The sequence below is a fragment of the Neomonachus schauinslandi genome, chromosome 6 (genome assembly GCF_002201575.2).
Source record: "Neomonachus schauinslandi chromosome 6, ASM220157v2, whole genome shotgun sequence".
In the NCBI taxonomy this organism is placed as follows: domain Eukaryota; kingdom Metazoa; phylum Chordata; class Mammalia; order Carnivora; family Phocidae; genus Neomonachus; species Neomonachus schauinslandi.
This window is the reverse complement of record NC_058408.1, coordinates 121,140,913-121,153,771: the sequence shown is the minus strand read 5'-3', so window position 1 is coordinate 121,153,771 and position 12,859 is coordinate 121,140,913.

Below are 12,859 nucleotides of genomic sequence, written 5' to 3'. Positions count from 1 at the left end.
GAAATATTGAAAGGGGTCCTCTAAGCAAAGAAAGAGCCTAAAACCAGAGACCAGAAAGGAACACAGACAATATACAGTAACAGTCACCTTACAGGCAATACAATGGCACTAAATTCATATCTTTCAATAGTTACTCTGAATGTAAATGGGCTAAATGCCCCAATCAAAAGATACAGGGTATCAGATTGGATAAAAAGACAAGACCCATCAATATGCTGTCTGCAAGAGACTCATTTTAGACCCAAAGACACCCCCAGATTGAAAGTGAGGGGGTGGAAAACCACTTACCATGCTAGTGGACACCAAAAGAAAGCTGGGATGACAATCCTTATATCAGACAAATTAGATTTTAAACCAAAGACTGTAATAAGAGATGAGGAAGGACACTATATCCTACTTAAAGTCTATCCAACAAGAAGATCTAACAATTGTAAATATCTATGCCCCTAACATGGGAGCAGCCAATTATATAAGGCAATTAATAACAAAAGCAAAGAAACACATTGACAACAGTACAATAATAGTGGGGGACTTTAACACCCCCCTCACTGAAATGGACAGATCATCTAAGCAAAAGATCAACAAGGAAATAAAGACTTTAAATGACACACTGGACCAAATGGACTTCACAGATATATTCAGAACATTCCATCCCAAAGCAACAGAATACACATTCTTCTCTAGTGCCCATGGAACATTCTCCAGAATAGATCATATCCTAGGTCAAAAATCAGGTCTCAACCGGTACCAAAAGATTGGGATCATTCCCTGCATATTTTCAGACCACAATGTTTTGAAACTAGAACTCAGTCACAAGAGGAAAGTAAGAAAGAACTCAAATACATGGAGGCTAAAGAACGTCCTACTAAAGAATGAATGGGTCAACCAGGAAATTAAAGAAGAATTAAAAAAATTCATGGAAACCAATGAAAATGAAAACACAACTGTTCAAAATCTTTGATATGCAGCAAAGGCAGTCCTAAGAGGGAAGTATATAGCAATACAAGCCTTTCTCAAGAAACAAGAAAGGTCTCAAATACACAACCTAACCCTACACCTAAAGGAGCTGGAGGAAGAACAGCAAATAAAGCCTAAACCCAGCAGGAGAAGAGAAATAATCAAGATCAGAGCAGAAATCAATGAAATAGAAACCAAAAGAACAGTAGAACAGATCAACGAAACTAGGAGCTGGTTCTTTGAAAGAATTAACAAGATTGATAAACCCCTGGCCAGACTTATCAAAAAGAAAAATGACCCAAATCAACAAAATCATGAATGAAAGAGGAGAGATCACAACCAACACCAAAGAAATACAAACAATTTTAAGAACATATTATGAGCAACTATATGCTAGCAAATTAGATAATCTGGAAGAAATGGAGGCATTCCTAGAGATGTATCGACTATCAAAACTGAACCAGGAAGAAATAGAAAACCTGAACAGACCTATAACCACTAAGGAAATTGAAGCAGTAATCAAAAATCTCCCAACAAACAAAAGCCCAGGGCCAGATGGCTTCCCAGGGGAATTCTACCAAACATTTAAAGAAGAATTAATACCTATTCCTCTGAAACTGTTCCAAAAAATAGAAATGGAAGGAGAACTTCCAAACTCGTTTTATGAGGCCACCATTATCTTGATCCCCAAACCAGACAAAGACCCCATCAAAAAGGAGAATTACAGGCCAATATCCTTGATGAACATGGATGCAAAAATTCTCACCAAAATACTAGCCAATAGAATCCAACAGTACATTAAAAGGATTTTTCACCACAACCAAGTGGGATTTATCCCTGGGCTGCAAGGTTGGTTCAACATCCGCAAATCAATCAATGCAATACAATAAAAGAAAGAACAAGAACCATATGATCCTCTCAATAGATGCAGAAAAGGCATTTGACAAAGTACAGCATCCTTTCTTGATCAAAACTCTTCAGAGTATAGGGATAGAGGGTATATACCTCAATATCATAAAAGCCATCTATGAAAAACCCACAGTGAATATCATTCTCAATGGGGAAAAACTGAGAGCTTCCCCCTAAGGTCAGGAACACGGCAGGGATGTCCACTAACACCACTGCTATTCAACATAGTATTAGAAGTCCTAACCACAGCAATCAAACAAAAAGAAATAAAAGGCATCCAAATTGGCAAAGAAGAAGTCAAACTCTCACTCTTTGCAGATGATATGATACTTTATGTGGAAAACCCAAAAGACTCCACCCCAAAACTGCTACAACTCATACAGGAATTCAGTAAAGTGGCAGGATATAAAATCAATGCACAGAAATCAGTAGCATTCCAATACACTACCGCCAAGACAGAAGAAAGAGAAATTAGGGAGTCGATCCCATTTACAATTGCACCCCAAACCATTAAGATACCTAGGAATAAATCTAACCAAAGAGGCAAAGGATCTGTACTCAGAAAACTATAAAATACTCATGAAAGAAATTGAGGAAGACATAAAGAAATGGAAAAACGTTCCATGCTCATGGATTGGGAGAACAAATATTGTGAAGATGTCGACGCTACTTAGAGCAATCTACACATTCAGTGCAATCCCTATCAAAATATCATCAACTTTTTTCAAAGAAATGGAACAAATAATCCTAAAATTTGTATGGAACCAGAAAAGACCTCGAATAGCCAGAGGAATGTTGAAAAAGAAAAGCAAAGCTGGCGGCATCACAATTCCGGACACCAAGCTCTATTACAAAGCTGTCATCATCAAGACAGTATGGTAGTGGCACAAAAACAGACACATAGGTCAATGGAACAGAATAGAGAGCCCAGAAATGGACCCTCAACTCTATGGTCAACTAATCTTCGACAAAGCAGGAAAGAATATCCAATGGCAAAAAGACAGTCTCTTCAACAAATGGTGTTGGGAAAATTGGACAGCCACATGCAGAAGAATGAAACTGGACCATTTCCTTACACCACACAAAAAATAGACTCAAAATGGTTGAAAGACCTCAATGTGAGACAGGAGTCCATCAAAATCCTAAAGGAGAACACAGGCAGCAACCTCTTTGACCTCAGCTGCAGCAACTTCTTCCTAGAAACATCACCAAAGGCAAGGGAAGCAAGGGCAAAAATGAACTACTGGGACCTCATCAAGATAAAAAGCTTCTGCATAGCAAAAGAAACAGTCCACAAAACCAAAAGACAACCGAAAGAATGGGAGAAGATATTTGCAAATGACATATCAGATAAAGGGCTAGTATCCAAAATCTATAAAGAACTTCTTAAACTCAACACCCAAAGAACAAATGATCCAATCAAGAAATGGGCAGAAGACATGAACAGACATTTTTCCAAAGAAGACATCCAAATGGCCAACAGACACATGAAAAAGTGCTCAACATCGCTCAGCATCAGGGAAATCCAAATCAAAACCTCAATGAGATACCACCTCACACCAGTCAGAATGGCTAAAATTAACAAGTCAGGAAACGACAGATGTTGGTGGGGATGTGGAGAAAGGGGAACCCTCCTATACTGTTGGTGGGAATGCAAGCTGGTGTAGCCACTCTGGAAAACAGCATGGAGGTTCCTCAAAAAGTTGAAAATAGAGCTACCATGTGACCCAGCAATTGCACTACTGAGTATTTACCCCAAAAATACAAATGTAGGGATCCGAAGGGGTACGTGCACCCCAGTGTTTATAGCAGCAATGTCCACAATAGCCAAACTATGGAAAGAGCCAAGATGTCCATCGACAGATGAATGGATAAAGAAGATGTGATACACACACACACACACACACACACACACACACCATGGAATATTATGCAGCCATCAAAAGGAATGAAATCTTGCCATTTGCAATGACGTGGATGGAACTGGAGGGTGTTATGCTGAGCGAAATAAATCAATCAGAGAAAGACATGTATCATATGACCTCACTGATATGAGGAATTCTTAATCTCAGGAAACTGAGGGTTGCTGGAGTGGTGGGGAGTGGGAGGGATGGGGTGGCTGGGTGATAGACATTGGGGAGGGTACATGCTATGGTGAGTGATGTGAATTGTAAGACTGTTGAATCACAGACCTGTACCTCTGAAACAAATAATACAGTATATGTTAAAAAAAAAAAAAAGTAGAAGAAGAAGAAGATAGCAGGAAGGGAAGAATGAAGGGGCTGGAAGTCAGATGGGGAAATGAAACATGAGAGAATATGGACTCTGAGAAATAAACTGAGGGTTCTAGAGGGGACGGTGGTAGGGGGATGGGTTAGCCTGGTGATGGGTATTAAAGAGGGCACGTTCTGCATGGAGCACTGGGTGTTATTCTCAAACAATGAATCATGGAACACCACATCAAAAACTAATGATGTAATGTATGGTGATTAACATAACACAATAAAAAAAAGAAAAGAAAGATCTTTTGCATCCTAAAAAAAAAAGAAATGTCCTGGCTCAGGTAAGCAAAAGTCCAGTAGATATATCTAGCCTTAGGCACACCAGGATCCAGGGACCCAATAGACGTGTTTGGGCATCTGTGCCTCCTGACTGTTTTTTTAATTGGTTTTGTTTCTGGCAGCCAGTCAGTCCCCAAGCAGGAGCACAGAGGCCCCAGCAGCCCTTCCTACTTCCTACTGACTCAGCAAATTCTTTTCTAGAACTTTTGGTGGAATCCCCAAGGACGGCTGTCATGGGCTGGCTTGGGGTCGCATGCCCATCCCTGGGATCTGGACTGAGACTGAGGGAGGGCAGGCTCCACAAAGAGTCAGAGAGCTGAGACCAAAGATGGGGGAAAGGATGCTGGACAGGTGAAAAACAGGGGTCCTCAGCAGGGGACAGTGTGAGCAGGCATCTGCTATGACATCATGAAGTTCATGGAAGGGCCTGGGAGAGCTGGACTCTACTTGTGCTTTTATCACTAACTAGCTGGGTTACCTTAAGACTTCGCCATTTAGAGCCTCACTTTTCCCATTTGCAAATAAAAGTAATAATACATCTCCAATCTCCCTCCCTGAGTTAGTGTAGATATCAAGTTAGACCTTGAATTGAAAAGCACTTTGAAGAGCTAAGTAGGAGGGATCATATTATTCCTGTGTATATATTCCAATTGGTTTGTTGAAAATGAGCTTAAAATCCTCTATATTTTCCTAACTCCCTTTTTTATTTTCCTTTTTTAAAACTCATTACAAAAATAACATATACCAAAGCTGTTTTAAAATACAGAGAAGAAAAAAATAAAATAGAGGAAAAATGATTTATAATCCTACTGTTGTTAAATAACTACTATGAATATTTTGGTATTATATCTTTTTTTTCTGTGTGTATGGACACATGTATGTTTTATTAAAATAAAAGTGGCATAATACTCTTTCAAAATCTGCTTTTTCGCATAAATAATGTTGCACACATTTTATGTGGCATTAGATATTTTCCTACAACATCAGTTTAATGGCAGAAGGTCTTCCACTGTTTAACAAAACCCCTCTTATTAGACATTTGGATTATTTCTAATTGTTCCCTATTAACAAAAATACTATAGGACACATCCTAATAATTACTTGTCCATATTCATGACTATTTCCTAAGAAAATTTTCTAGATGGGGAATTTCTCAGTCAAAGATTTTGCAACATTCTAAGGCTTTCAGTATCTATTGCATATCCAGAACATTGCACCAAATTATACTCCCATGAATAGGAAATATGCGTCCATTCCTGCATCAGCTACTATAGTAGGTGTTGTCATGTTTTAAAGCTCTTAGAACTTTGAGGGGCACCGGGGTGGCTCAGTCTGTTAAGCATCCGCCTTCGGCTCAGGTCATGATCACAGGGTCCTGGGATCCAGCCCTGAGTTGGGGTTCCCTGCTCAGCAGGGAGTCTGCTTCTCCCTCTGCCCCTCCCCCTGCTTGTGCTCTCTCTCTCTCTTTCAAATAAATAAATAAAATATTTTTTAAAAATCTTACAACTTTGATAAACCTTTTTTGATTTGAATTTAGATCCATGATTACTTCACCTTGATTACTTTCTGCTGGTGGCGCCTCAGAAGACCAAAGTTCACATCCACATTAAGAAGCTGTGTGACTTCTGGTAAGTTACTTAATTTCACTAAGCGACAGTGTCCATGTCTATGAGATAGAGATCTAGTCCTGCCCCTGGCCTGCTTGCCTCAGGCTGTGAAAGATCATCATACAAAAAGTAGATGTAAAAGTCCTTTCTGAGAATTCAGCTCCCGCACAGCTACCCAGGATGCTTCACATTTGCGCATTTGTCCACCATGGCAATCGGTCTACCAGATGGCCCCAGTTAAGGATGCTTCTTGGCCCTCATTCCCTGGTGGGTAGGCCTTTCCCCTTGAGTCTAGGCTGGTCCTATGTCCCATTTCTAAGTCACTGATGCACTAGAAGTGATACGGTGTGATTTCTGAAGCTGGCCACAGGATTACCTGAAAGTATAAAAGAGACTCCAAGAGAGAACAACCCAGTCGGCCCTGTCAATCCACAAAACCAGAAGAGGTAGTAATACATTTTTGTTTTAAGCCACTAGGTTTGGGGCTGTGTTGTCACACAATAATGGATGAGCAAAACATCTGCCAAATTTTCTTCCAGTACCTTGAATCTGGAGCAAGTCTAAAGCTTAACGTTTAAAAGGTGTTGTCTTTGGAACCAGACAGCCTGGTTCTCAGTTTTTGCCACCAGTCTCTCTGCAGCTATATCAGCTCAGGCAAATTATTAAACTCTCTCAGCCTTACTCTACCAGTCAGTAAAATGGGCATGATTACAGTACCTGCTTCATGGCACTGTTGAGATGATCAGATCAGATAATGCACATAAAGTCCTTAGCCCAATATCTGGCACATAGTCCTCATATATTTCAACCATAATGGTGGTGATAATCCCTGCTGATGAAGTGCCTCACTTATCTGGCTTCCTTAATTAAGTTTCTTAAATTGTTTATATCAAACTACCTTATATTTTTAGCCCCCACCTCGACCACCATCCCTGTGACATCTTCTCTGGGCATTCAAGGGATTTTCAACACTTCCCACCTTGGAGTTGTAGTTAGGGTTAAAGTGCCAAGGCTAGACTGAAGGTATTCTAAGTGGGTTTCCAAAAGTCAGTTTCCTTAAAGAAATGTTTTACATTTGTTGAAGTCATTGATCAAATATTTACTTGATTTATGGCTACATTCTTGAAGTCTGCTGTGCAATCTCTTTCACACCCATGTTTGTTTAAGGGCTGAATCATACTTCTCGTTCCTCAGTGATTCTCCTGGAAATTCTAAAGCTTAGGTATTTAGGTATAAGCCGGGTATTTCTTAAAGACAGTCAAATGGTTTATATCATTGTTTCTAAAGACCCTGATGCACTTGTTCTAAAAACATCTATTCAGCACCTACTATGTGTCAGACCCTAGTCTGGGCATGAGCGATGGGAAGGGAAGACAACCCAACCTATGACCTTAAGAAGCTTACAGTTGGTTGGCGGTGGAGTGGATGGAGGGAGAGTAACAGGCCAAGTAAAAGATTATCATAATACCGAGAGAAAAAGCAATGAAAGAGAGAGGTCATAAGAATCATGGAAGCCCAAAGAACATTCCCTGTTGTGTCTTTAACCAGACCTCCCGGCCTGGGGAGGGAACAGATGGACATGAAACCTGGTGGCAGATTCCCACCCAGCAGCTGTTCCCAAGCCCCTCCTTCTCTGACATCTGGGGTGGCCTTCAGTGGAACGCAGTGCTGTGTGTTCTTCACATGGTTTCCTCTGTGGGGCTGATTGTCCTTCCCAGCCACCTTGCAGGAGGTGGGCCACCAGACTGAGTGCAACCAACAGGGATGTGAACAGAGTCTGTCACAGTTTTATGCAATCAAGAGCCAGTGCCCTCACCTTTCTCCCTCTTTCCCTGCTACGGTGACCTTAGTGGTCTCATGGCCCCAGGGGTATAGCTACAAGATAAAGGAGGGCCACCAGCTCACAAAGGTTGTGAGGAGAACAAGAAATAAACCTGTATTGTGTTAAGCCACTGAGATTTCTTCAGGGTCTATTTAACAAATACCAAAGCTTAGCCCAACCCATTCTAATACACTACGTAATCCCGTGCTAGTTAATGGGAGGTAGGAAAGTGTCCTGTGCAGTTTCTGGATGAATATTTTCCTTTCTAATACACCTCCTTTTATTGGAAAAAGGGGATAGGCATATAGGAGTACTCATTTATTACCCAGGCTAGCTATCTGCTTCTTGGTTTTTGAAAAAATGACTCATTAGACTGTGGTGTTTGGAACTGCAGCAGCCATTTTGTGAGCATGAGGATGAGACCAAAGGAATTATCAAGATGACAGGCCAGAGCCTTAATATTGTGAAACTGGGATTGTCTGAGTCCATACTTCTTTTTAAACAAACAACAAATGTCCCAATGGTGTCAGCCTTTTGTTAGAAATATCCCCTGCTTTTTGAAAGTTCATGTTACAGCCACTTTGCTTTCACGAAAGACCAGCATTAGTACCTGTTTTTGGTGACTGAAAGAAAGCCATTATAGATGCAATGCGCCCCCTGGGCAGCGAGAGTGTCACTGCCAAGCTCCTTTCTCTGAAACTACATTCAGCATCTCAGCATCAGCGTGTCAAACTTTTGTGTCTGGGAACAACTGTGCTTTGTCTCAATTTATTTTGTGCACCATTAGCAAGATGTGTCCTAAGGTATCAGAAACGTCTAAGAAAGATTATTTCTTGGGTCTAAGAATGCTCAAAAATTTTTTCCATATAAATTAATGGTAACTGCTTCTTCACTTTACACCGTTTTGGCTTAGGAAAGGTTTCATAGGACCGCTCTACTCTTGGATAGTGGGGGAAACCTGTATTTGCATCCAAAAGCATCTGCACTGATGTGAGTGGCAAATGAAGATGAGGAGTTGGTTATAATGGAGGAGTAAAAGGAATGGAGGCTCTGGGGGAGGGGGTGTGGGTAGGGAATGTCACTTTCTTCATCCCTGTCCACACTAGAATCATTGCTGAAAAAGAAAAATAATCCTGGACAGTATTTCTCCATCTGTGATGTGCTTTCACATACATTTTCTGGCTTTAAGATGATAGAGGAATGGCAGCATTATGTAGGGGGGTAAGAACCCTATTATAGGGTTCAAGTACTGGCCCTGCCACTCTCATTGCTGTGTGACCTTGGACAAGTGACTTAAGCTCCCTAAACCATAGCTTCCCCATCTATATAATGAAGCGATTATAGAAACTCCCACATATATAGTGTTACCGTGAGGACAAAATGACAGGACGCATATGAAGTTTTTAACATATTGCTTGGGACACTAAATACGCTTAATACACAGGATTCCAAAATAAATTGGCCTTTGGTTTCGATGACATCCTAGGAAGAGAGCTGGGGCAGGCGCTGAGATTCCTAACGAAGTGTGCAGGAAACTCAGGCTGAGGGGGCTTAAGGACTTGCTCCAAGTCAGAGCCAGATTTTCATCCAGGTCTGGTGGTTCCCATTTCAGGGCTCTTTCCAGAGTAACACACTTCCTTGACATTGCCAAGGAAGTAAAACAAAATAAAATTTAAATTTTGAGATGCTTCTTTTCTGATCTCCAGTAAACAGAATCATTTCCATAAAATTCACTCTTTCAAGAGAAGGGTATTTTTACTATCGCATATGTGCGAATGTGAGCGATTGTTAAATTTATATTGAAAATAATATACTCTGGAAGCTTTTCTTCATTCTCCAGTATCAGCTCCCCCTCTGCTTACTTCCACCTTATAAAAATCAAGTGAAACGTACACCTTCATAGTCTAAGCAAGGTGGCATGGCTGCTGTCTGCAGTAGCTGTGAATCAAACCAGCAAAGCTGACCTTTTTCTTCTCCTTCATTAAAACCTCCATTTAGGGACACCTGGGTGGCTCAGTCGGTAAGCATCTGCCTTCAGCTCGGGTCGTGATCCTGGGGTCCTGGGATCGAGTCCCGCGTCGGGCTCTTTGCTCAGCGGGGAGCCTGTTTCTCCTCTGCCTGCCGCTCCCCCTGCTTGTGCTCTCTCTCTCTCTCTGATAAATAAATAAATAAAATCTTCAAAATAAATAAAATAAACCTCTATTTTTTATATCTCCTTTGGTATTTTAGCATTCAAAACAGGCTGCTCTCTGTATCTTTGCGGCTACAAGCTAGTTAGGAGGATACGAAGGAACGCCTTTCACCGTGTCAGGATCTGGATCCACGCTCCTGCCCTTCCTCTACACCCGCACCCTTTGTCATCAGAAAGTGACCCATATAACACAGGCCGTTTAAGAGAACTGTTTAAGTTCTGCTTTAAGTTCTGCTTAATGATTCACTTTTGACATCGGTCCGGGAACAAACACCATTAAAACTTGAATCTTATTTGTTTTCTTAAACCTAGCTCAGTCATCACCTCCTTCAGAAAGCCTCTCCTGGCTCAGTGGTGGGGTGACTGACCTTACTATGCTGTCACTGATCTGCGTCGATCACCTTGGCTCTGCTAACCGTGGGCCCTACCGTACTCTTCTCTCTACCTCTAGTGTCTTGCACGGCACCTCACCTGTTGCAGATGGGCTAAATGTTTCCTGAATCAAATTAGGAGGTCAGTGCCTGGTACGTCCTCTGAAATGAGGATGATTTCTTCAGGAGACTTACCTGTAAATACCTGTTAAATCATTGTAGTGGAAGGTGTGCCAATCCTGGGGTTAAATCAATATACTGAGTCTGGTAGGCAAGAAGGTGAAGGTTATTGTCAGATGCTAACTCATTCTCTAGGGGGCATGCTGTTCTTCCACTGGTTGCTTGGTTTGGAAGATGCAACGTTAATTAGATTCTCTCTGAGCGCTCCTGCCTACTTCTGGATCGCAGGATGCTCTCCAGAGCTGTCTTCTTTGATCCTTTCTTCATCTCTTCTGATTTTATGCAAATTCCTGGCCTTTCACCTTTGTTTGGATGCCACCACTGTGGTCCACTTGCATGTCTTGCTAGTATTTCCCACTTAACTGTCCAAAGCCAGTGTATCATTAGATTCAAGGCAGAGAGCACAGCACAGAGGATAAGGAGAAATAAAGACACCCAGGCCAACAAACCACTGGATTTGCCTTAGGAAGACAGAGCATTGAGGATCTTGGCAAGGGTAATTTCTCTGGAATCATGGCACACGAGCCAAAGTGGTAGGGGCTCTCACGACCACTGCCTTTGAAAGCCTGGGTCTCTGTCACTTTCTTGCCAACCCACTAAGTCACCCCCCCCTCTCTGGGACTCTTTCATCAGAAAGTCAAGGTTTGACTAGATGAGCAGTTCTCAGCCTTGAGTGAAACACCAGATTGCCCTGCAGAGCTTGTTGATAATGCACATCCCATGCTCCCCACCCGCAGACATTCTGATTTAGGAGATTTAGGGGACGCCAAGAAATCAACATTTTCAACATGCTCCAAGGGTGGAGGTGATTTTCCGGACCAGAAACTGCTCAAGTAGATGATCTCATAGTTCCCTTCCAGCCCACAGATTCCCTCCGTTGTCAGGTTTGGGAAGCAGAGGGTAGCAATGACATGCTGGCAGCCAGCCGGTTCTGTTTGGGAAGTGTAGCCACAAAAAGAAAGCCAGATGGCAGGTGGAAGGGACGGGTCAGGGAGGGCCGCATTCGCTGTGTCCCTCGGACAGTGCCTGTGTGATTGAGCTGGACTCGGGGGGACCTCAGTCCCAAGAAAGCAGGCAGGACCGAGAGCCGGCCTTAGCTCACTGCTGGCCTCAGGCTGAGCTGGCCTCCGCAGCTGTTGCCCCGTTCGGATGCTCTAACAAAGGTTACAGCTGGGAAGCGTGGCCCACGCAGTGTTGTTTTTAATTTTCCAACATTTAAAAATTGGAGGATTTCACATTTAAATATTCGAGATTTCTCTTGGAAAATCTGACAGATCGGCTGCACGCGACTCGTGGGCATAGGACCCCGGCTGGGGCCGAGCCCCTGCACCTCCTTTAGGTAAAGGCACCATTTTCCAGCCTCCACGGTGTCCAGCTGGCCGGCGGCCTCCCGCCACCCAGCTCCAGTCCGAGGGAGCCTTTGAGTTCGCTCCCCTGACTCTAAAATTTGCTCTGGGATAAGCAAGGGCAGCAGCAAGCTACGTATCGCGAGAGTATGACATTGCCTGCCCTCGCGGATTCTGGACTCGCCTCTGGACGGGACATTATGCCCCCCCGCGGAAGAACGCGGTGAGAAACCAGTAGAGAGGACCCGATTGCTGTGCTCACGGTAAGGCTATGCTGAGGCTCTGGACCTCTCCCTTCTATGGTTTCTTCTCCGTGAAGGCACACGGGAGAAATCTCTTCACAGCCTCAGCCCCAGGATGGCTGTTTCCCTTGAAGGTGAGCTGTATGTGTGAACCATGTGAATGGCGTGCAGGACTGTTTCCCTGTGCTCAGCACCAGGCTCACCTCTCAGAAGCACTCCATGGCCTGCCTTGGGGGGCTACCCTTAGGAGTAGCTCCATTTTACTTCTTAGTCTTGTTTTACTCTATTTCCTACTTTTATCTTAGTATAAGGTTTGCATCTTTCGAGAGTAAGACCTTTAGTCTTCATTAGAATAAGGCACTTTCTGTACCCTCCATATACCTTGATTATAGCACCTCCTAAAATGTGTTATACTTATCTGTTAGATATTGGCCTTCTCTACTAGAGGATGAAGATGGGGCTGCATTTCATTATCACTGTGTCACTCATACCTAGCCCAGGGACTTGCACGTAGTTGGCATTTAACAAGTATTTGGAGAATGAGATTAGAGATGTTGGAGAACTAGCACAGCAGGGATGCATGGAAGGATCCAGGCGGAGGAGCGGCTTGATGAGGCAGAACTTTGCAGACCAGAGGGATGGAAGGGATCAATTGGTGTGTTCTGTTGTTGTC